Source organism: Nelumbo lutea, chromosome 7 (assembly GCF_056320005.1).
Source record: "Nelumbo lutea isolate HS-2025 chromosome 7, American lotus-T2T, whole genome shotgun sequence".
Lineage (NCBI taxonomy): Eukaryota > Viridiplantae > Streptophyta > Magnoliopsida > Proteales > Nelumbonaceae > Nelumbo > Nelumbo lutea.
Genome location: NC_142690.1, coordinates 21457031 through 21483156, shown reverse-complemented (window position 1 = coordinate 21483156; position 26126 = coordinate 21457031). Strand labels below are relative to the sequence as shown.

General features: G+C 39.8%; 1 pseudogene; it reads left to right on the top strand.

Moving 5' to 3' along the window:
* The first annotated feature begins 7502 nt into the window (after positions 1-7502).
* Positions 7503-14533, top strand: LOC148845586 (tryptamine hydroxycinnamoyltransferase 2-like; annotated as a pseudogene).
* The last annotated feature ends 11593 nt before the right edge of the window (positions 14534-26126 follow it).

Sequence of the window (26126 nt, the reverse complement as noted above, 5' to 3'; positions counted from 1 at the left end):
TTACAAAATTACGTAACCATTTTTCAAGTTTAGTGTCGCTAACAAAAATGGTTATTCTGCATGTACAATGTATTTTTTTAATTATTATCTCATTTTTCTTGTGAATATTTAAATAGACCAAAATCCCCCTCTCAATTTTTGTTTGTGCTATTTCTCTCCCTTCTTCCTTTTATTTCTCATGTGTGAGCAAATGTCTGCTCAAATGGCTAGTACCACCCCTGTTATAATAGTTGAAGTCTGTTTTACATTTTTGGCAAACTACTATTTTTCCTTTCCCCTCAATATCCTTTCTTTAAATAGTTTCCAAACTAGGATATTCAACTTAGAGGCTCCCTTTCTCTTTTCCCTAGTATCAGTATCGAGGGTGAAATTTCCATCAATATCAATAGCATCAGTGCTAACACTATTATGATGCGACTGAATATCGTCAACAATGAACATATTGGGGAATTGGTTTTGGGAAGAAACAATCATTTTTTTTTAATTCTAAAAAAATAAAAATTAGTTTAATTGGACTTACCCAGATTGCCGGTTCAGAATCCCAATTTAATTGCAACGGTTGTTAGAAGGTACTAGTGAGAATGACAAGAAAGATGACCAGTAGTCATCTGAGAGAAATTTAAAAAAGAACAAGAAAAAAGAAAAGAAAAAAATCTATTACCACCCACTTGCACCTCCACGCTTAAGCACAACACACACAAGCAACCAATTATATGAGCCATTTGAAAGCAAAACCCAAACTCCACTCCAAATCTCAACGTTATAACATTCTTTCAAAATTTGTTAGTAGTTATTAGATCCATCAACAAGGTTGAAATTGATACAACCAATAGATGAATAGTTAATTCTTGCCACAAACTAGCAGCTTAGGAGTTGGGTCAAATTACAGATAGCGAGTATCCTAGCATTATAACATTCTTTGCATGCATTAAAGCCCAAATTAGCTCAGTTCAGATCACAGAAGTTAATTGAGCCTTCAACCAACAAAGGTGATCAATTTCTTTTGTGCCTCTCCAATATTTTCTGAAGATGGTAGGATCCTTAGAACTAGTGTTTAAAAATTCAGGATGTTGAATGTTGAACATGTGAAGAGCGCTTGTGCCATCAAAGATCTAGACATACCCATGATTTCCCATTATTGTGGCCATGCTGCTTTGATGTGATGGATCACCTTATTTGCTGTAAATTATCATTTGAGGGCCCGTGTTTTCAATCTATAGTGTGGTGGGTTGATTACTTGGATGAAAGCGTTTCCATGTTTACAGACATTTCTGTCAAGGCTTATATTGCTTTCTTGGCATTGGAAGTTCTCTCAACTTTAGCTGAAGTGGCAAAAATAGAGAGGCAGGACAAAAGGTAGAAATTCAAATTTTGTATCAGGTAGGAAGGGATGCAAATTTTAAAGTTGTCATGACAATCAGGATTAGGCTTAGGCAGCACAAACCACAAATTTTTGGATCAATTGCCCTTGAGCCTTGGTTGTTTCTAACCAATCCTCTAAACCAACCCAAGCCTAACTAGCCAACTCGGGTTCTAAGGCTTCAACCTAAATCAAAACAAAATCAAATCAGCTTGTAGTGGTTATAGTGATTTTACCTGAAACTTGAGTTTACTTGGCTTAGCAGGGCTTATCTAAATTGCTTCCATCCTTCTACCAAAATTCTCATCTATGCACGTGTCTAAAGATAACAAATCAACATTATTTGAGATGTTTTTATCAGTAAATCAACATAGTTGATATAAGAGACACTCAAAAAACATTAAATCAAAATGAGTGACTGTAGTTTTCAGAATATAGAATTTCTAATAGAAAACCGATCTAGGCTCTTCCTCTCTTGAGAGGCTCCTCTGTGCTTGGTTCAAATTCCAATCTTTTACATTTTCTCCACTTTCACCTGTATGGTTTTACTTTCCACCAATGGGTCCTCTAATTGATAGAACCTCACAAATTGACAGGTGTCAATGCAAACATACTTAAATTTTGATTCAATTTCTGTATAAATGTTTGTGTCATATTTCTTATCAGGTTTCTTCATATTGTTGGTGCAACTGAATTAATAAGAAATGCTACTGCAATTAAAGATGAGATGTTGCAGCTAGAGGAAGCCAAAAGATTTCACATTTCCTTGTATTCATAGGTAAGAACTTGTGCCTTCTTTTCCAACTGAAATCTAACATCTTTTTTATTCATCAGAAAGTAAGTGCATTTACCATTACAGGGTAATCAGGTATCAACTGGAGTGCATTTACCATTTACCAATGTTTTCATGTAGTTCACATTATTAGCATTCAATGAAAGTTTATATCTTTTGACTTAAATGGACATGCTGCTAATATGTTGGTATGTATCATTTATTGGACTCTGAGGTCTCTCTTTTCATTGTTCTCTTGTTCAAAATAGCTCTTCTAACTGATTACATATCACTCGGATCTTATAACTTTTCTACTAGTTTTTTCCTATATTGTAGCTTCCAGCAGAAAGGAATTTTCAGTTCTAGTCTCCAAGATCAAGGACACAACAGTAGCAAAAACAATGGACTACACTAACCTTCCACACTCGGATAAGAAAAGTAATCACCTATAGCTTATTTATTTCATATGTTAATAGGAATATATAGAGAGACCTAACATGGTGAAATGACAACTTTATCATCTCTTTTACCCTGTCTTTGACAGGTCACAGCTTCACACTTGCTACTCTCAAAACAAACTATTCCTCATTACTACTTGATAGTGGACACATGTGTTGACAAATTTATGTTGTTGTTATCTTCCATTTCTTGAAATATAAAATAAATACGATCTGAATGTTTCTGATAAGAAAAAGAAATTGGTCTGAACTGCTTGTGATGGTTAATCTGCACAACTCATATTTTGTACCTCAATTTATGCAGCCAACTTAATTATCTACACTAAGCTTCAGGTGGGAAGCGTATATCAATTAATGATCTTGTCATCAAAGTATCCTGTAATTCCATCTTATTAACAAGTATTGAAATATAAAATGGGATTAATAGGAGTGTTAACACTCACACGATATTGAAATGGAATCAAAATGGGATTCTCAAACTATCCGTAAAACCTCATTGGAGTTCATCACACCGAAGGACATCACCAAAAATAATGATTGATTTATTCATCTGGTTTTCAAGGAATGCCGATGCCTTAATGCCCTTGACAAAAATACAAAATTCCTAGTTATTGAATAGGGAGCCATATTTCTTTGGGGAAACCATAGAATTTGGCTGACTGTTCTCTTTGATCTATTGTTGATATCAATGGGTTTTCATCCAAATGTTGACATGGATTATGGGTAAGATTTAATGAAGGTTGACTTGGAAGAGTTAATGTGACTTGTGTAGGAGTCAAAGGAATTGTTGGAATCAAACACTTGATTGATTCTGTTACGGAAGGATCGTAGATCCACAATTAATGACTTGGTTCTGTATGCTTGAGGCTGGAACCAACTTGGGAGGGAGTTGCACATAACACAGGCAAATAAGACTAGTATATTCCAAATTTTTTTCTAACATACAACTTCATTTACCTGGTTATGCAGGTTCATCCAAGTATGTGCAAGGGAGCTTATATGTCCAGCTTATCATGAACCATATCTTGAACTATGTAAGTTCAGTCCTTATTTCTACTTCATTTTTTTTGAAATTTCTTCAAAATATTTGAACCATTATTCCAATAATTATATAGTAGTTTAAAAACAGGAAATATCAATTTTGCCTTTTTTTAAGTTGAGATGGGGTTTGAAACTAACTCCAAAATTTTTCTAGTCAACTAATACATGTCTTATATCTCATAGGGACCATTATAAATGGAAGCAATTGGCTCCTTTTCCAATATGTCTCATGTCTGAAGTGGTGGCCACCACTACGAGGGACTTTCATATGTATTTGATGTTACATTCATCATTGTTGACAGGCTAAATTTTTTATTTATTGACGGTGATATAGAAGATAACAATGCATGGATATATTCAAGCTGAATAAATTCTTGGGGGTGTTTATCATAGAGTTGTAGAGATTTTTATTTGTTTATGTATTTTTATTTTCATTTTTTTTTTTGCGATTTTTGTTTGTTTGTGTTTTTTTTTTCTTTTTTTCTTTATATTTTCTCCATATGTGCACTTGTTAGCAGGTTGTCGATGTGTGTACATGTTGAAGATATGCAATGAGTGATTGTTTTTTAGGTTTTTTTAACAAGGGCAGAATTGGAAATTTTGGTTGATTCCGATTCCAGATTCTAGTTGAACCAAATAGTAACAATCGGAATCCGATTCCGATTCCTGACTGAACCAAATAGGTGCAAGGAATAAGTGATTCCAAAACTGATTCCTAAGGATTTTGATTCTGATTCCGGTCCTATCCACAAACCAAACGTAAGTGGATTAGTCGGAAATATAAACCCAATACCAATGGCCTTGCAAGGGGAAATCCTAGTCCAAGGGGTGGAGTAATAAGTAGAAGTGTAAAGTGGGTTGTGTCGAGCCAGCACACCATGGCCCACAGGCGACCCATGCAAAGTGTGGGCCATGCCGCCCTCCCAAGTGAATAGTTTGGGGGTTGGTCTGACATGGCCCATGGCCCAAGCCCGTTCGGGCTCGTGCCGTGCTGCAGGCCGGATTGGCTCGTGGGCCAGCCTTGGCCCAAGCCAGGCCTTGGATCGGGCCAAAGTTATTTTTTCCTATTTATTTAAAAAATTGAAAAAAAAAACTTAAAATTTTAATTTTATATGAATTTTGATATATACAATTGCTTATATATAAAATAATTAAATAAATTAGTATAATAAAATTGAAAATAATTGCTTATTTTATTAATATATTATATACTATATACTATTATATAATTATAATTTATATAATATATATAAAATATATAAATATTATATAAAATATGTATAAATAGTATATATGGGTCATGTTGGGTCGTGCTGGCACGCAGGCCGCGGGTGACACAGCCCGACCCACAGACCTAAAACCCTAGGCCCCACATGGCATGGACCATTATGTTGGGCCTGGCACGACCCGCGTACTATCATGTAGGGCCGTGCTGAGCTGGTCCGAAGTTGGGCCAGACCACAGGCGGCATGGCCTGATTTACACCTCTAGTAATAATTAGGGATAGCAAATGAAATTTTTCTTAATGCTTTTTGTAATTCATATGGTGATTGTAATTCGTTGCAAGCTTAATTTCTAGCTGTTTGGAAAGTATTCAAAGACTCATCAATTTAAGTTATTTGAATTGAACATTGAGATTGAAAGTGACAACAGCACTATGATTAACATCATGACAGGTAAAAGCCCCACCCCATGGTTAGTTTAATACATCTACTACAAGATCAAGACCTTGATTAATGGGCACAACATATTCAATTTTCTCATGCCTACAAAGAGGCAAATAAAAATGCTAATGCTCTAGCAAATTAAGGTATTGCTCATGGTTTTATGAGAGTTTATAATTCTATCACTAGCCTGACTTTCAAGATAAGAGTCCTAATTTATGAAGATTGATGTGGTTCCCCGTTTATATTTATTCTCCCTTGGATAGTGGCCGGTTAATAAAATTGCAAGGTCTTAGCTGCCCCTCCACCTCCACCTGGGTTAAGAAAATGGTGTTGCAACGACTATCAAATATCACGTGTTTATTGGGTTCCCATATTTCCCACCCCACAAAGTTATTAATGGTGCATGGCACCGAATATCAAAAAAAAAAAAAAAATAACACCATTCATGTTATATAGTTTAAAAACAAACTTTTGAGCCAAACCTAAGTGATGAGTAACGCCCACCCCCCTCCAATAGTTTTTATATTAAAATATATTTAAAATATTTTTATATTTTAAAAAATTTCTCTTAATTATTTTAAATAAATATATTTTAAATGATTTTAATTTAAAAATTTTGGGGATTCAGGTTCCCAGCAAAGAACCTGTCTCCGCTAGGAATCAGGGATAGAGGGTCATATTTATCCCCAGTGGGGATCGGGGTTAAGGACAGAGATTTGCTTCAAAGTTGGGATCGAGGACGGGGAGTATGGTCCCCACCCCATTTCCATAGTTTTATAATTATGGGCGACCCCTGTCCCTATCCCAAGCCCAGATAAATATTATTATGCTTAGAGTGCGGGCTAGGCTGGACTAAACAACCTATAAAATTGTTAATACACTATCAAAATCTGGTTTGAGATCTTTTATGTTTTTTGTTCATTATGCTACACAATGAGGGTAGTTCAACCCCATAGCTTCTTCTGGTTCAATATTAATAATTTTTATTTAAAAATAGTTAAAAACTTAAAAGTAATGCATACATGGATTATGCTTAGATTTAATTCAGTCTAATTACAAATTTTGCATTGCTCTAAGTGCAACTTAAGGGATTGGATCAGATTGAGGATCAACCAAAGCCTAACCTAAAGTCTTAAACTTTGGGCTTGGGCATAGATTAATTGAATTATGACTAAAAAAATAATTTATGGATTAATTTAATTATTAATGAAGTAAAATAACTAAAATAGAATACTAATGGATAATATGAAAAAACAATTATTTATTAAATAATTAGTAATAATTTATTATTTTTATTAAAAATTATTAATGTAATCAATCTAAATTACTAAATTATTTTTTGTAACAAATTATTATAATTATTAATATAATTATCAGTTTCCATTGTTTTACTTTTCCTTGGGATTCCCGCTAATTAGAAATATAAAATAAGAAGGAATGAAGGTGCTATGAAAATATTTCCATTGGGGGATTGGCCATCACCACTAACAGCAATTGAATCGTCACACTGACGATTCAGTCGTGGTTTTACGAAGCCTTAGACCAGAATACTAGGTGCTAATATGGTTTAAGAACCAATATATAAAGCATGGTGGTAATTAGTAGCTGTAAGTTGTAAATGTTGACGAAGAAAGAAATTCCACCTTCCAAGTGGAAATGGGGAAACCGAGTCATCTCATCTTGACAACGAGTAGTTTACCCATTGTTTTAAAACTTTTGACCTTGACCTCCACCAAACTCCAATATTTTTATTAGCCCATCATGAGGGACCATAGTCCCATTAATCCTAACCCATTGAGTAGCCAATAAGCCCAGCATCATGATGCTTCAATTAATTTCAACCATCCGATGATTAATTAACATATTTCTCTTGCAAAATACAGTAGTCAAGAACTCGCCGAAAAAGAGGGCATCATCTCAACATGGAAAGTAGTGGCTTACACATAGGCCCAGGGTTCTTTCTTCAGAGGCATTAAAATAATCCAACGCATCAAACATGATATGAATGAAGACCTTATCATTTATTAAACTGAAAACCTTATCACTAGCAAATTAATACATGGTGGTTTGCTTCACCCTGACTTCATTGTTTTCTCTATATAAAACAAATCAATTGTTTTCGAGAAGCACCAGAACCTTAATTATTTGGCAAAAAGTTCCTAGAGCCTGCAATATTAGACATTGTAGGAAATTAAAGCTCAAAAATGGCTATTGGGTTAATTAGTAATACCATCTTGAAGGCTTCTTCTTCCCCAGATTTTCCCACCTCCAATGATTTAATACCTCTCAACCTCTTTGACAAAGCAGCCTTTGATATCCATGTCCCCATCCTGTATGCCTTCAGGGCACCAACGCCATCTAATGAAGCCATGAAGGAGGGACTCTCCAAAGCTCTTGTTCACTATCCCAGCTCGCAGGTCGGTTCATAACCGACGATCATAGCCGCACTTGTATCATTCTAAACAACGCCGGTGTCCGAGTAATTGAGACCTATGTACCAACATCCCTGGCCAAGCAGCTGCCCTTCAGTCTATTGGCGTGAGCTGTAAAACTAGGGGATATCCCTTGAATTCAGAGATCACTCTCAGCCTAAGTTGTATGAAACTAGGAGAGGTAGAACCAGAATCTATGTATAATTAGGAGATGCTTCTATATATATATATATATATTTCTGAACCCCTGCAAAGGAAGAATAATAATAAGAAGAGAGGAACAGTTTCTTATTCTACTCGAGTTATCATGGTATCAGAGCATACCGATCCATGATAAACTCGACGATATGATCGCCGCGAAATCTTGGTCGCCGACAGAGGCTCCATCCGCTGCTATTACCACTACAAATCCCTGATCGCTGCGAAAACTCGGTCGTCGGGAGGCGACCACTGCTATCACCGCCACAGGTTCTGATCGCTGCGAAAACTTGGTCGCCGGGAGGTGACCACTGCTATCACCGCCACAAGTCGTGATCGCTGCGAAAACTCGGTCGCCAGGAGGCGACCGTTGCTATCTCCGTTGCAGGTCATGATCGCTACGAAAACTTGGTCGCCGGGAGGTGACCACTGCTACCACCGCCACAGGTCGTGATCGCTGCGAAAACTCGGTCGCCAGGAGGCGACCGCTGCTATCTCCGCTGCAGGTCACGATCGCTGCAAAAACTTGGTCGCCGGGAGGTTGTTCTTCCATATCGTTTTCTCCACCTAGCGATCGAGACGATCAAGGAAAAATTTTTCTCACCGGGAGGAAAGCGAAGAAGCTTCCTGGTTTCGGAGATTGTTCCAGAGCATTCGTCGAAAAAAAAAAAAAACATTGAGGATTCCTCTGCTCTCTGCTTCTTCTTCTTGAGGTTCAATCAAAGTTCTCAATCCGTCGGCCGAGATCTCTTGTTATTGTTTTTTGTGGATACCAGGAGGGGACCACCGCTATCACCGCTGCAAATCCTGGTCGCCGTGAAATCTTAGTCACCGGGAGGTGACCGCTGCCATTACCGCTGCAAGTCTAGCAGTGGCTCTATTCACTGCCATTACCGCTGCAACTCCGGCAGTGGATCTATCCAGAACTATCAACCTCACTGCGAACCCCGGGTGGTTGGCTACTATTACTGTCGTCGCAAGACCGACAAGTGCTCTGCTGCAATCTCGCCGCCTCATCGTTGTCGACGGTGCTACTACCTCTACAACCCGCTGATAATCATGTCTGATTCGGAAACCTCAGATCCGTTTGGAGAGCAACGACCTAATCCTACTCTCACTGAATTGACCACCAGAATGACTGAACTCCTGCACAGACCGATCTCAACTACAAAAACCACTACTGCTCAGATCGGTATCAAGTTGGATGGCACCAACTATGCCCTTTGGTCCCAAGTTGTTGAGATGTATATATCTGGCAGAGACAAACTGGGATATATTAATGGAGAACTTCCTCAGCCTCCACAAACTGACCCAACCTTTCGAAGGTGGCGCACCGACAACGCTATTGTCAAAGGTTGGTTAATTAACTCCATGGACGTATCCTTGATTGGTAACTTTATTCGATTCCCTACAGCAAAGATGGTGTGGGATTCTGTGGCTACCACGTACTCTGATGGCAGTGATACCTCGCAAGTATACGATCTCCGGCGCCGTGTGACCCACTTGCGCCAGTCTAGAGGGTCTCTTGAAAAGTACTATAATAATCTCCAAGGATTATGGAGAGAAATTGATTTTCGCCGTCTGAATCCGATGGAGTGTGTGATAGATATTCAACGATACAATACTCTCCTTCAAGAGGAGAGAGTGTATATCTTCCTGGATGGTCTTGATGACAGACTAGACAAGATTCAGGCAGATGTACTCTAAATGCACCTGTTTCCCACTATTGAACAGGCTTACGCACATGTTCAAAGAGAAGCTATCCGACAGAGGGTCATGATAACCGGCAACCATATTGAAACTCCAGGAGCAGTATTGACCTCTAAAGGTGTTAAGACTGGGCAACCTACGCCCTCTTCAACGAGCTCTCTGCCTGCAAGCAGCGAAAAATCTGGTAAGACCTCTAAATCTCGAGCATCTTCTGGTGGTACTAAATGCTCTCATTGTGGTAACTCAAAGCATACCCGGGAGAACTGCTTCAAGCTACATGGCTATCCCGACTGGTGGCATGAACTCCAAGCTCGGAAACGCCAAGACAAGGCTGAAACAAGTGGTAAGGCTACAACAGTTACAATAGAATCTCAACCCTCATTCGCACCACAGGGAGAAGTTTCACCTCTCAGATTCAGGTAACAATCTTCCCAACAAGACCATTGACAACAAGGCATGGATACTTGACTCAGGAGCCACTAACCACATGACCTATGATGCTACTGATTTTTCAAAGACTTCACCACCAAGACGGACTACAATTGCTAATGCCAATGGGGCAATCTCTCAAGTCACAGGAGCAGGCACTGTGACCTTGTCACCCGCTATATCCTTGAAAAACACCTTGCTTGTTCCCTCTCTCTCTCACAAATTACTATCTGTTAGTCAAATCTCCTCTTATCTGAATTGTGTTGTGCTCATTTATCCCACTTTTTGTCTTCTTCAGGATATTCTCACCAAGGAGATAATTGGGCATGGTACTAGGCGAGGGGGGCTCTACTACATGGATGATCTTAGCACGGGTCAAGCGCATCATACACATCATCAAGGGAACGCCAAGGAACAACAGATTTGGATTTGGCATCGCCGGTTAGGACATCCATCATTCAGTTATATGAGACATTTATTTCCGGAGTTATTTTCAGATATACATCCGCACATTTTCAAATGTAACACTTGCATCCTAGCTAAGAGTCATAGAACAATCTATCCCTTAAGTATGAATAAAAGTCAAGTTCCATTTGCTTTGATTCACTCGGACGTGTGGGGGCCATCCTCGGTGACTACAGTCTCTGGATTCCGATGGTTTGTAATCTTTGCTGATGATTGCACTCGCATGACATGGTTATATCTATTGAAACATAAAGATGAAGTGATGACTGTCTTTCAATCCTTCCATATAATGGTGAAGACTCAGTTCAAATCACAGATTCAGGTACTCCAGTCTGATAACGGCGGGGAATACATGAATCAACGGTTCCAAGATTATTTTCAGGTCCATGGATTACTTCATGAGACTTCATGCCCCCAAACTCCACAGCAGAATGGCATTGCAGAAAGGAAGAACCGGCACATACTCGAAACTGCCCGCGCCTTGTTACTTGGAGCACATGTACCTAACCGACATTGGGCTGATGTTGTTGCTACCGCCGTGCACCTCCTTAATCGAATGCCCTCACGGGTCCTGCAGTTTAAAACACCATTACAAGCTCTTTCATCTCATGTCTCATTGCCCTCTGTTTTGATGATTCCACCTCGAGTTTTTGGTTGTGTGGCGTTCATGCATCTACATCCAAATCAACGTACAAAACTGGATCCATGGGCAGCTCGATGTATATTCTTGGGGTATGCGCTACACCAGAAAGGGTACTGATGTTATGACCCAGTCACCCACCGTACCTATGTTACCATGGATGTCACCTTTCTGGAATCTAAAACCTTCTACTCTCGACCTACAACCAATTCTTCTCTTCAGGGGGAGAGTCAGAGTGAAGAACAGAACTGGTTTTTACCCGACTGGCCGAATACGAGTGCTTCAACAGAAATGGTGGACCATGAAGCAACCAGTAAGGCACCTACAGAGACTACACCAGAAGTATCTACAGAAACCTCGACGTCGGCATCACCTCTACCAGCAAAAGAAGTAGAGACCCCAACCTCGCCAGTACCGGAAAGCCCACCTCCTGAGGATATCCCGGAAGCACGTGAAAGCATCCCTGAGGTAACCTCCCCTACCACTCCTTCAAGATCTAACGGTACTTTGGCTGGCTACACCTTACCTTTCAGGCATAATCGTGGCAAACCGCCAAACAGATATTCTCCAGATGTTGAGGATAGGAGGACAAAGTATCCAATTGCCAACTATGTATAAACGAAGAGACTCACCAAACCTCTAAAATCATTTATGCAAGAATTGTCCTCTAATCATATTCCCACCAGTGTCCAAGAAGCTTTGACAAACCCAAAATTGACTCAAGCCATACAAGAAGAGATGGAGGCACTACTGAAGAACAAGACATGGACTTTAGTCACCCTGCCTAAAGGGAAAAGACCAGTAGGGTGTAAATGGGTATTTTTCGTCAAATACAATGCAGACAGGGCAGTCGAGAGATACAAAGCAAGACTGGTTGCAAAAGGATATACCCAGACATAGGGCATAGATTATCAAGAGACTTTCTCCCCAGTAGCCAAGCTGAATACGATCAGAGTCTTATTATCTCTTGCCGCAAATCTTGATTGGCCACTACACCAGTTCGATGTGAAGAATGCCTTCCTCCATGGTGATCTTGAAGAGGAGGTATACATGGACATCCCACCTAGTTATACAGCGAACTCCAAGAACCAAGTTGTGTGTAAGCTACAACGAGCACTATATGGACTAAAGCAATCTCCACGGGCATGGTTTGGGAGGTTCAGTCTTGCGATGAAAAAATATGGCTTCCAGCAAAGCAATTCAGATCATACACTATTCTTAAAGCACCAACGAGGAAAGGTGACAGCCCTAATAATATACGTGGATGACATGATTATCATAGGGAATGATTCGGGAGAAATAGCAACACTGCAAAAGCAATTGGGATTCGAGTTCGAGATGAAGAACTTAGGTGGGCTAAAGTACTTTCTAGGGATTGAAGTTGTCAGATCAAAAGAAGGCATATTTCTATCCCAACGGAAGTACACCTTGGACTTACTCTTCGAAGTAGGACAGTTGGAGTGCAAACCAGCAGACACACCTATCGTTCAGAACCATAGACTTGGAGAGTACCCAGACCAAGTACCTACCAATAAGGAGAGATACCAAAGGCTGGTGGGTAAACTCATTTACCTTTCCCATACTCGCCCAGACATCGCCTACGCCGTCAGCATAGTGAGTCAGTTCATGCACTGCCCAAGCGAAGATCACATGAATGCTGTAATGCGGATTCTTCGATACTTGAAGTCCTCACCCAGAAAAGGACTCATGTTCTAAAAAAATGATCATCTGAAGATAGAAGGGTACACAGATGCAGACTGGGCCGGAAATGTCTCAGATAGAAAATCCACCTCGGGGTACTTTACATTCGTCGGAGGAAATCTGGTTACATGGAGGAGTAAGAAACAGAAGGTCGTGGCCCTATCAAGTGCTGAAGCTGAGTTTCGAGGAATGGCTAAAGGGTTGTGCGAGCTACTTTGGCTGAGAAGACTGATGACTGAAATTGGTTTTCCCCCAACCTCTGCAATGGACCTATTCTGCGACAACAAGGCTGCCATTGACATCTCTCAGAATCCCGTCCAACACGATCAAACAAAGCATGTGGAGGTGGACCGACATTTCATCAAACAAAATATCGAAGACAAAACCATTCGATTTCCCTTTGTCAAATCTGAAGACCAGCTGGCAGATATACTTACAAAGGCTGTATCCAGTAAAAACTTCTACAACTCACTTGGCAAGTTTGGCGTCCAAGATCTGTACGCACCAACGTGAGGGGGAGTATTGGCGTGAGATGTAAAACTAGGGGATATCCCTTGAATTCAGGGATAACTCTCAGCCTAAGTTGTATGTAACTAGGAGAGGTAGAACCAGAATCTATGTATAATTAGGAGATGCTTGTATATATATTTCTGAACCCCTGCAAAGGAAGAATAATAAGAAGAAGAGAGGAACAGTTTCTCATTCTACTCGAGTTATCACAGTCCAGCCTCAGAGGTGGGCAACCTCCTCCCACCTTTAGAGGGTGTCCAAGAATTACTCCAAATTCAGCTCAATCGTTATGCCTGTGGTGGTGTCGTCATAGGCCTAACTTCACACCATCGTGTTGCAGATGGCCAGTCCATGAGCTACTTCACCATCTCCTGGGCAAGCCTAGTGCGTGGGCTCGACATTGAAACGCTTCCCTATCACGACCGAGCTGCTGTTTCTGTCCCAAGAAACCCACCCAAAGTGGAGTTCGATCATTCTTCTATCGAGTTCTGAATTTTCATCTTCCATTGCCAATTTGGCAGTCCACCTCTCAGCTGACTTCATAACCAAGCTCAAAACCAAGGTATGCCAAGGGCACCAACGCTTCAGCACTTTCGAATGCCTTCTTTCACATATGTGGAAGAAGATCACACAAGCACGTGGCCTTGCACAGGACGAGTTCACCCAAGTGAGGGTGGCGGTGAACGGCCGCGCCCGAATGAAGCCATCGGTGCCGATGGAGTTCTTTGGCAATTTGGTGCTCTGGGCGTATCCAAGGTTGATGGTGGAAGAGTTGTTAAATGAGAGTCATGCTCACGTCGCCAAGGCAATCCATGAGGTTGTGACTAAAGTTGACAATGAGTATTTCCATTCATTCATTGACTTCGGAGAGTTATCTAAAGGAAAAGAAGGAGAATTGGTTGCGACAGCACCAGAGATTGGAGATTCATTGTGTCCTAACTTGGAGGTGGATAGTTGGTTGAGGTTCCATTTCCATGATCTTGACTTTGGTGGTGGAGGGCCTTGTGTTTTTCTTCCTCCAGATTTACTTGTTGAAGGGTTACTAATTTTTGTGCCCTCCTGCAAAGATGAAAGTGCTGTAGATGTGTTCCTTGCTCTCTTGCATGAACACGTCGAGCTCTTCAAACAAATTTGCTACTCTCTGGACTAGAACTGCATAGGGAAGCTAGCTTAAGGCGCCTTTGTTATCTGAAACTTTTCCTTATTTCTTTATGTGGTCATAAGGTGGTCTCTTTGACGCAAGTCATAACTAATTTGTTTGGTTTCTCTTTAAAAGGAGTATTCATTATATATTTGTATATGCATAATAATATAAAAGATGGGAACTGTATTGGGTTGTTGAGGGAAAAGTTTAGGCATGATTAAGATAATTGCAAACTTATCCTCTTGAACCTTTTTTTTTGCCTTGTTGCCACAACTTCTATTCGTTAATTTGAATTATCCTTCCTAATTACCTATTAGCTAGAGTTCCACTTTAGGAGCTGATGTAGCACGATCTAGCTGTTCCCTCGTGTCAAATGATTCAGATGCTAATTTGAATGGTTTCTTGTTAGGGCCGAGCTATGCTAGGCCAAGCTAGAGGTGGCCAAGCTGATTAACAATCTCACTACCAAGACGTTGTCGTGCGGATAATGTATTCCGCGAGTGTCATCTTCTGTGAAATAGATTACCTCTTCTCTTGGAGGGCACTTTAGCGGATTGTCACTATTATGCTCGAGTTCCTTGACTGAATTCTTTTCGGCCGAGGTGGTGCATCCGGCTACTATGGACCCTCCAGTGATCATGTTGATGACCCCTCAAGCAGGCTTTTCCTGCTGTTGATTCCTGGGAGCTGCTTCTTGCTCCCTATTTGTCTGAGGTGCTTCCTTGCCAAGCTCAGCAAGTTGGCCTTCATCTTTCACAAACTGCTTAAGGTAAACTCGGTGGTTTAGGTCTTAAGTCTCGTTCTTCAGGTTCCAGCAGTTCTTTGTGTCATGACGATGTCACAATGGAAGTGGCAGTATTTATTGGGGTTTATGGTGGCTAGGTTGCCCTTCATCTTGGGCGGCCACTTAACATAGTTGGTTGATTTTATTTGCATTAATATCTCTCCCCTTTTTGCATTCAGGGGGGGTAAAGGTTTTATTGTACAATGGTGGGGTTCCAGATCACTGGTTTGAACCCCGTTGAGGAGACTTACTCTTTCTTCTAGGCGAGCTACTTCGTCGGCTTCTTGGTGGCCTGCTTCTTTTAGGAGACTTACTTCTCCTTTTCGACTTGTTGTTGCCTGCTTTTTCTTTAGCTCACTTTCTTTTTCCAAACAGCTTGGATTGTGATCCCAGTGCTTCTTTTGCCTTTATAAATTTTTCCGCTACGTCGAGGAATTCTTCCATAGTGGCTGGCAGGTTTAGTTCTATCTCCCAGCATAGGTCGGGGTGATGTACGCCATTCTTGGCCATGGTGAACTATACAGCCGGGTTCAAGTTTGGGATTTGTAGACGTTCCATGTTAAATCATCTTATGTACTCCCAAAGAATTTCATTTGGTTTTTGTATTACATTTAGCAAGCAAATCGCTGATTTAGAATGTTTCTTACTTCTTAGGTCGGGGTGATGTATGCCATTCTTGGCCACAGTGAACTATACAACCGGGTTCAAGTTCAGGATTTGTAGACGTTCCACGTTAAAATCATCTTATGTACTCCCAAAGAGTTTCATTTGGTTTTTGTATTACATTTAGCAAGCAGGTCGCTGATTTAGAATGTTTCTTACTTGTTATAAAATGTGTGATGAATAGGTTGGCGAACTGGTTCCCATTTTTTATGGAGCCAGGAGCCAACCTTGAGTACTAGAGGCGAGCTTCTTCTCTGAGGGTAGTAGGAAAAGCGATGCACATGCACATGTCATTAGTCCCATGAAGCAACAACAGAGCTTGAAAACTGTCAGCATGCTCGACCAGGTCTGTTACACCCTTGTAGGTCTCGAAGCTAGGTGCTCTGAAGTTCTTTGGCTTCGAGGCCTAGAGGATTTCTGGTCCAAGTGGTGACTCTCGAGTTATGAAAGGTTGCTTAGACGAAGCGTCTACCTGGCTAGTCACTTTGTTGTCTGCTTTCTTGTCCATCACTCTCCCTACTAGGGCGAGCTGACTTTTCTTTGTGGCACGGTGAACACATCTTCGACGCCTTCTCTTGGATCCCTCAGATGAGCTAGCAACCTCTGCTCTGATGGGAGTCGTAGCTTGACTTTCCACCAGTAGATGATTTTGATTTTGGTCGGGGACTGTGTTGTCAACTGAGGGTTGGTTGTGAATTGGCTCAGGCACTTGGTTTGAGGCTTGGATCTGACTAGGAACCTGGGTTGGGGCCAGGTCATGGTTGTCGTTCTGATTCAATCTAGCATTTTGTTGCGGTACCTGCCGGGGTGGTTGTACCTACTGGTTCTGCTGCTGGTGTCCAGGCTGGTGGTGTTTTGTTGCTGTTGTTACTGTTGTTGCCCCCCCCTCCCCCACCATGGAGGCAAACTTACTTTCCTAGAATTTGAGTTGGTCACTCATCCCTAGTACACACTACACCAGGTCATTAAACTAGTGCACGTCAACCCCAGTAGGAGCCGCTGCAGGTTCGATTGCAAGGGGAGGTGCGTTCGCTGGTACAATAGTAGGGTTCAGAGGGACATCAATCTACCTGATGATCATAGTAGGTACTTGATTGTTATTGGTGGGTTGGTTGCTTGAAGAAGAACAAAAACAAGTACTTAGCTTTTTGTAACAGTTCCCGCAGACGGTACCAATTGATGTAGTGCGATCTGGCTTCTCCCTCGTGTCAGATGACTCAGACACTGATTCGGATGGTTCCTTGTCAGGGTCGAGCTGGAGGTGGTCAAGCTGATATATTCTGCAAGAAAGAGTATTAGAGTGCCCGGGTTGTCTTTACTAGGGTGGGCACTCCGATGCTTAAGTTAGAGAATGCTCTGAAAGTCTTAATTTGAGAGAATGAGAGAGCTCGAGAGTATGTAATCACGCGTACCTTTAAAGTAGAAAGGGGTTCCTTATATAAGTGTTAGTGGTCTAAGTCCCGTTACAACAAGTCTACTCATCCCTTACAATGGGTCTCCTCTTCTCACGAAGCCGTTTCCGCTTGATCTGGTGAAATATTGTCTCGGCTACATGTTCTACACGAGGGTTACGATCTGTCCAAGTAACTCAAAGACGTGCAGTGCGGTAGGTCGGCCTAACGGTCATAGCATTAACGCTTTGAAGTTCTTAGGCTAGTAACATTTCTTCGAGACAAGCCAGCGAGCTCGCCCGCAGGTCAACATGTATTGCTACAACTTAGCCAATCTTTCGAGGTAGGTCGCTTTGAGTTAGGAGGCCTACTAGCTTGACCTGGATGAGGTGCTAACTTGCTAACCCGGTTCGCTTAGTCAACGCTGAGGAATCATTTGAAGTCCACGTGTCGCAACATGATTCGGAGGACCAAATTACCCCTCATCAAGAGCTATTCAGCCAAAGAAAATCATTGTGTAAAGTAGAGAAAAAAAAGTTTACAGCTAAACTGGGCAGGATGAGACAAATTCGTGGATCCCTATTCCCCATGGAGATGGGATGGGATTGGGATTTCTAACCCCATTGTAGTACGAGACAGGAACGGAAACCCCGTTCTGCCCTACCCTATTGCTATTTTCTAGGCACTAAGTGACCACCGAACTACAAGTGACTTCTTGGACAATATTTGAAATTGTTGTCCATGACATCATATTCATGTGCTTGACTGTTACCCAGAAAATCTCGTAAAAATTTCTTAATTGGACAATCTAACTGTGTTTCACCGTCTGAAAGATCAATTGATAATACAGTCTTTTTTTGTTGTTGTTGAATAATGTCCAATGAAGTGGACTGAAATTTCATTCAAAGGTGGACTGAAATTACCCCTCTTACCAAATACAAAACCTGTTATATCACTTTTGAAGACAGTGAAGACGACAACCAATTCATGTTCCCTTTTATCCATTTTGACTGAGCCTTGTTTTTAAGGGTTCATTATATTGAATAGAACTAATTAGAAAAACACGATTCATGTATTCCATCTCATATAGTTGAGATAAGATTCAATGATGTAGATGATGATCATGGAATAGTAGTTTAGACATGTAGTCCACCCCATCACACCAACTTGTGGAAGAGAAGAAGAGTAAAGTGGACTTACTACAAACAGGTTTCAGGCAACACAGCCGATATACTTAAACAAATGGCGATGATCATGGAATTTTGAGCATGTTGCTTTGGTCTCCCGAGAGATCAGCTTCAGTCAGTGCAACGTCCATTCCAACAGTTTTTACAACCTTGCATCGGGAATATCTACATACTAATGAGCTTTATTTCATAGTGAGATATTCTCAATGCAATGCTGCAAGAGAGTGTTTGAACAATCTTTGCATGGACTTGCACTGAGTGAAGCTGAACTCGGTTTTGTAGGAGTGGCGAAGGAAAATCTGCTCTAGTTGGACACCAAGTCTGTGAAGCTGTTGATTTGGGCCTCATCTATGCACAAGATTCCCAAAATGTTGATAGCAGAAGTGCACAAGGAGATATTTGTCATAAGAACGGTGGTGAAGGGACCGAAGTTCTTGGTTTCGCGATCGAACAGGGTGCTCCGATGGGTAGTAGTCGAACAAGGGGCGGGTAAGGACGATGATGACTTGGAAAGTTCTAACTCACTAGGTGAAGCTGATGAGGCATTGAAATTCGGGGGCCTCTCTAGTAGTAGAAAGTTACATATGCTCGTCGACCTTTACGTGGATATCTCTCTAAAAGCATATAGAAGAGATGGGAAATCAATTAGGGGTAGGGGAAGAGGAAGAAGAGGTAAAGCCTCAGGTTTTTAGCTTTTGAAGACTCTAGTCTTGGAAGTTTTAGGTTCAGAGCTTAACCCTCCACAAATATGTGGTGATCTCTCTAGCTTTTCTTATTTATCAAGGGTTTTGTAAATTCTAGACCCTATCCACATCCCTAAACCTCTTAACTCTTACCCGCCCCAAAACCCATAGTAGGTTGGATTTGAGAATCCAAACCCTCCTTGCATTCAAGGGTTAGTAAATTCAATAGGGAGTAGCCATCCCCCAACACATAACCCCCTTCCAACCCAGGTGCAAGTGTGATTCGATCCCAAGTCTCCACTATGAATAGCAGGAGACTTTACCAACCAGTTGGTTGGCAGCTTGCAACCTAGTACATAAACTTTATATACTTTCCAACAATATGCAGGTTTGGGATGGTCGGGTTTATCTTAATACTATGCCCTATCCATACCCATACGAGTTGTAAAATCCCAAAATCCGTCCCCCCACCTGAAAACCCATCTCCAAGCAAAAAAAAACTGTCCCATCGGGGAGGGTAGGGGTGGGTACCCACCAGGTAGAGTAGAAATTTCCATCCCTACTGAATTTGCACCAATCTTTGTGTCTTTGGCCTCATAAGCAGTCCTTTGGGATGTAGTTCAACTTGGATAGTGTTGTTGGTTTTCTGTGACTTTCCAAGGGTTAAACTTATGGTTATGTAATTTGCGGGGTCCATCTTTGTGAAATTGTTCTAGAAACAAAACAACTTATACAAGATCACCAATTTCAAAGGTTAGCTTCTTTCTTCACCTATCTAATACTAACGTGCCCTCCACATCCCAATGCCATGGCTGGATAGCTTGATACTAGATGTTGTGGATCAGCTGAACGTGATACCGATACTTTAATCCTTAGCAAGGATTAGCTGAACGTGATGGTTGTTTAGTGGGTTGTAGAACCAATGATAAGGTTCCACACCGGTAATAAATTACATGGGATCTATAACTTTCATTGTGGGGCCCATGAATTTATTACTGGTGTGAAACCTTATCATTATTGAACAGCCATCACATTCAGCTAATCTGAATTCTGTTAGCTATTGTCACCTAGCACACTCGATCAATGGATGGTTCCTTACTAGATTTGCATTAATCTTTGTGTCTTTGGTTTCACAAGCAGTCCCTTGGGCTAGATTCATAACCCTTCAACTTTCCATCTTCCCCAAGTTTAGAACCTTCATTCAAAACATGCTTTCAAGATCTATTCCAAAAGACCTAGAGAAATGTTGCCAAATGCAATGGTTTATTTTGGTTAGGAACAAGTTTTCTAGAATGATTTTTTATGAGGGGTAGTTTGGTCCTTCCAAATAAGTGGAAACACGTGGCCCCTATTGACATCTCAGCATTGAGTTAGCAGACCAACTTGGTAGGTTAGCTCGGAACACCTCGCTTAGCCTGAACTCCACCTCGGCAAGGGCAAGCTGGCGAAGTCCATAAGATTACTGGTGACCTGTCCAAGGAGCCGGCCAAGCTGAAGCGAGCTAAGGCGACCCACGAGAGTGAGCTTGCTAATCGTTCCTAGCACCTCGCTACCAAAGGCATCGATAGCACGACCGTTAGAACAGCTCATCATACTGCACACTAGATCCTGCTCGAACGAACTGTAACCACCACATGGAACTCACAACCAACACATTAATGCACCCAATATTGCAGAAACAGCTCCGCCAGAAGCTCAGGGCCGTTGCCAAGAGGCCTTGAGCCCCTGATGATTATAAAAGGCGTCCAGATCCACCTGGAAAGGTACGCGCACTAATACTCACAAGCTCCCTCACACTCTCAAAGAAGTCTTCATACACTTACTGATTTAAGCATTGGAGTGCCCTCCCCAGATAAAAGATACCCAGGCACTCTCATCTCTCTCTGTCATCTGCAGTACACTTTAGCTTGAACACATCAGCATTAGCTTGGCAAGCTTCGGCTCAGCTCGGCTTAGCGAACCTCCATGTTAGAGTCTGAGTTGTTTGCCACGAGGGAGCATCCAGCTTGCATGAGATCAATTTTGGATGGCCCAAGCTAGAAAACTTGGCTAATCTTGGGTGATGTTTAGCATCGGTGACGATTACTCCTTGATTATCCACAAATCAGCGATTTTTGAAAAATCACCAAAAATTGTTGTTCGATATCATTTCTAAGTTTATTTGGTATTGATTTTCTAAGGCTGATTACATTTGGATTAGATTTATTATTCAATGCCATGTTGGATGCCATGTCATCTTCAAAAAATTGGAATGAACAAAAATCAGGAAATCACCAAAAAGGTGATCCCTGAAAAGGGTTGATTTCAATTTTCTGAGAATCACCAAAATTGGCCAATCAAACAGAAATTTCAATGTCAATTCCTCTAACGCTAACATGGCTCCTGCATGGCAGTGATTTTCAAGATATTATCATTGATGCCAAACATCACCTTAATCTATCATCAGACGAATTCAATTGAATGATCCCGATGATTCTTGATGATTTGAAATCACTCTTCAAATTGTAAACCTCTCCTACAATCATTACTCTACTGACAAGATCCCGGCCAGGATAACTTGGGAGGTTGCCAACGGTTAGGTTTGAACTCAAGTATAACAATAACCTTACCAAAAAAAATCCCTTAGACTAGAACTTTTGTAAACCAAGGCCCAACTGCATACCTCAACAACCCCTCCTTGTTGTGGAATTCACATCTCCTCCCCACTAGGGGCCGTCCCACAGCATATCCCCGCCATGTATCAGAATCATCTCCCGATGATAACATCATCAATTCTGGTAATATTATCAGGAGATGTTCTCAATACACGACCGGAATGTGCTATGGGGCATTGTGGGGCAGCCCCTTGTGGGGAGGAGATGTGATCTCCTTGTTGTGTGGATTTTCTTCTCCAAAAACCTTATAGTGGGAATCCTCCAAAGAGCTCTCCAGTTCTAATCAGGCAACAATATTTGATATTAACCCAAAAGAAAGGATTGAAAGAAAGAAAGTCTAATAATATGTGATTGAAGTCATAGTCATCGGATTATTCATGTCATTCTAGAAGAGAAAAGATTCCAAAAAGTTTACTTGCACGAACAAAAAGGAAAATTTGGTGGTGGAGGTGAAGACAAGAAATTCTGTTCTTGAGTTGTCATTTGGAGCCTAAGAAGGGAGAAAGCAGTGTTGAGGAAATTTGTGTCTTTTTATTTATTTATTTTTATTTTAATGTAACTTAAATTTTGAAAATGAGAAACAAAATCCATTAAGCTGTTCACACATGTAAGAGACTCTCTTATGCATATGCAATGTTGTCATGTCACTCCCCGATAGGGAGTGCAGTAAAATGTAAGGTCAAGTGTAGGAATTGATATGGGCTCTAAAAGGGCTAAATAGTTATTGATGATGAGTCGATGACGTTCTTTAGCTTTTGGGGTAGGCCGAATTTCATTGTGAAATTTATATATTTTGTATAGTTTGTGGTTGCCAGCTGCTTTTTATATTGGCTGCTTTTCTTGTGTTTTTTTTTTTTCTTTTCTTAATAAAAAAATTATTTTACTACCAAAAACAGGAATTATATATATATATATATATTTATATATATGCAAATGGAAAGGGAATAGTAAGTGTAAGGGATGGATACATGTTGGTAGAGGTAAGGATTGTCACCATATATAAAGGGTAGAAGGGAAAAAACACCTCCTAATTAAAGGTAACGATCATCACTAAAAGGATGGGAAAGGTGAAACTCTACCCAATAGTGTAATTAGGTTTATAACAACGCAAGAGAAAATACACCTTTGAAGAGTGAAATGAAAGTTAGGATTATCATAAAACTAGTAGCAGCAATTAGGTTTTGTAAATGCATGCAGGCAATAAAAATTAAATGAAAGTCAATATTTTTGTGAAAAAGTAACAAAGATCAGGATTGTAATTACAAGTTTCTCAGACTTCTCTCTCTAAAGGTGTGAAAACTTATATTGTTGATGATATTGGTAAAGAAAAATGAAAAGTTCTGAACATATATCTTCTCAATCAAAGAAAATTCTGAACTTTTGACTACTAAGTTTGGCACCCCTACATGCACATCTCAGCGTGCATTGGGGAGATGTTCCCAATACACGGGTGGGAGGTGCTGTGGGGCGCTAATTTGATCTCCCCCAGTCTATCCCATACTCTAAATTTTATTTGAATTTTCATCTACTAATGAATTGGCAACATTGAATACTCTATGAAAATACATACAAATTCCACAATAAGGATGAATAGACATCATAAAATTTTATTGATAATGCATTAATCAAGAGTCTAAGACATAAACTATGTAGATTTTTACAGATTAATACATGCACAAATCCATTATTATGTTATTTTCTCCAACACATAAAAAATATGTAACTACTATATTTTATTTATTATATCATTTATTTTCTATTTTACTATTTTTACTTTTGAACATTAATAAAAAAGTAAATTAAGTATTACATTCTCAAGTGTTTGGTAAACATTAGTTTTATCATTATAAACATGGTTTTCAAAACCGGACCGGACTGGATAGTCGGACCAGAAAAATCGGGAACCGGTTAGGTGATCGGTTCCGTTTTTCCCAAAAACCGTTGATTTTGGTTAGAAAACCGCTGAACCGGGCGGTTAATTGTTCGAACCGTTCAAATGGCTTTGACAATTTTTTATTTTTTTTAATTTTTTTAATTTTTTTTGTCAGAACGGTCCGAGCGTTCAATTCAAACGGTCGGATCATTCAACTCAGTAACCAAACCCTTGACCGGTTCAGTCTCCAGTCGGTTTTAAAAAACCATGATTATAAACAATAAATATTTTATTATAAAATATATAATCTTAACTTAAAATATATCAAATCTATTAAAATTCCTAAGATACATATCACATGCATATTCATGTTATTTAATTAATAAAATAATTATTTCATTATTAACGTTTTTATGTCTATAAATTTTCTAAAATAAAAAATATCTTTTGATATTAATGTAAATTAGTGTTGCTGCCAAAGTTGGGGCCGAGGGTAACAAGGGAATTTCGTTGTTGTCCAAGGTCAACGGGTCTGACTTACAAGCAAAGGCCCCGGGTGTTATCATAGGGGTAGAGACTCTGACGGTCAAGTTAGCCAAGTGCCAAAGAGGGGTTGGACCAGGCTTGAGACGAGGGGTTAGAGCTTAGTCATTAGAGGAGAAATCTCTTGGGATTCTAAATGCATGAAAGTAGAAGTGAGTTTACCTTGGGATGGAAACCCCTTTTTTATAGCTGAACTTGCCTTGGAGTGGTTGGGGGTAGTTGGAGATGTGCAGCTAGGATTGCATCTAGCCGATGCCACGTGGTACAATCGATCTGAGGCCTGCCAAGTATGCCTACATCAATTAGTGAATTTGATAGATTCAATTTAATATTATATTCTTGAATATTTTTTAAACAAATTTTTATTTCTTTAAATATAAAATAATTATTTTACTATTAATATTTTTTTGATATAAATGTAAATTTAATAAATTATTTATTCCATTAAAGTTTATAAATTGTGAATTTTGAATTCTGTTCTGTTTAATTTTTAATTAAAATTATTGAATATAAATATATGTATGTTATTTATTTTAATTATATATAAATATTAAAATTAATAAAAATTATTATATTTCATTTATTATCACAAAATAAAAGATGGCTTAATACTTTAAGGAATTCACATCTACGCCCCATCAATGGAAAAAAAGAAGAAGAAGCATGCAGTGTATATACATCCTTCTCGTCAATATCTATCACCCCCCCATCAATGGAAAAAAAGAAAATATGAACCCATAAAACGATTGGCATAAATGGAATGCCACAACTCAATACCAATTCGTACCTATATTTCAGTCTTGGATGTGATTCATTTGGTTTTCATAGCTGTGCCGAATAAATCTGCAAGGACCACAACGAAGACCAAATCGAACCGGAAATCGCTTATTAAGTTATTATTATTGGGATTTGGCCACCAACCACATTTGAATCATCGCACTAAGGATTGAGTCGTGATTTTACCGGAGCTTAGACCAGAATACAAGATGCTAATATAGTGTAGTAATAAGCACTAACAGAACATGATAATTGAGCAGTTGTCGTAAGTTGTAAATGTTGACGAAAGTGGGGAAACCGAGAGTGGTCTTATTGGTCCGGATGTAGTAGGCATGTTACGTAAGCACAACGAGTAAGCATATAATATAATAGCTGTGTGACATATGTTCAGTTGGGTTTGGATGTAATAGGCACATTAGTTAAGTATAATGAGTGATCAGGTAATAGCTGTGCAACACGTCTTAGTTAAACAAAAATTATTCATTATTTTATTATTTTTATCAAAATAATTAAAAATATATATATAAATGAGTCACAACTTTCAATACATTTAAATTTTTCTTTTTCATTGTTTTTATTTTTAATTATTTTAATAAAAATAATAAAATAATAGATAATTTCTGTCTAATAAAATAAAAACATTTGGATGAAAGACGCATTAATTGGGACAGTGGGACATTTGGATGAAATTAATTTGGATAAAATAATTTCTGTCTATTATATGCTCATTCGTTGTGACTCATTTACCACTAGCTGCCTGTTGTTTTAGAATCGTTGACATTGATATCCACCAAACCCCAATATTGTTTTGTCAGCCCATCAGTGGGACCATAGAGGCATAGACCCCATTGAGTAGGACAATAAGCCAAGTATCATGATGCCCCAATTTTTACTCCTGGGTCCATAAGCCGCTACTCGATTACGGTATTACCACTACGTGATTGGCTGATAGTCTTAAGTCGTACATGTGTAAACACATGTAGATGACGCGCCCTCTTATACATCACTCTTCAGACATTCAAATCCAAACCCATCAAACAGGAT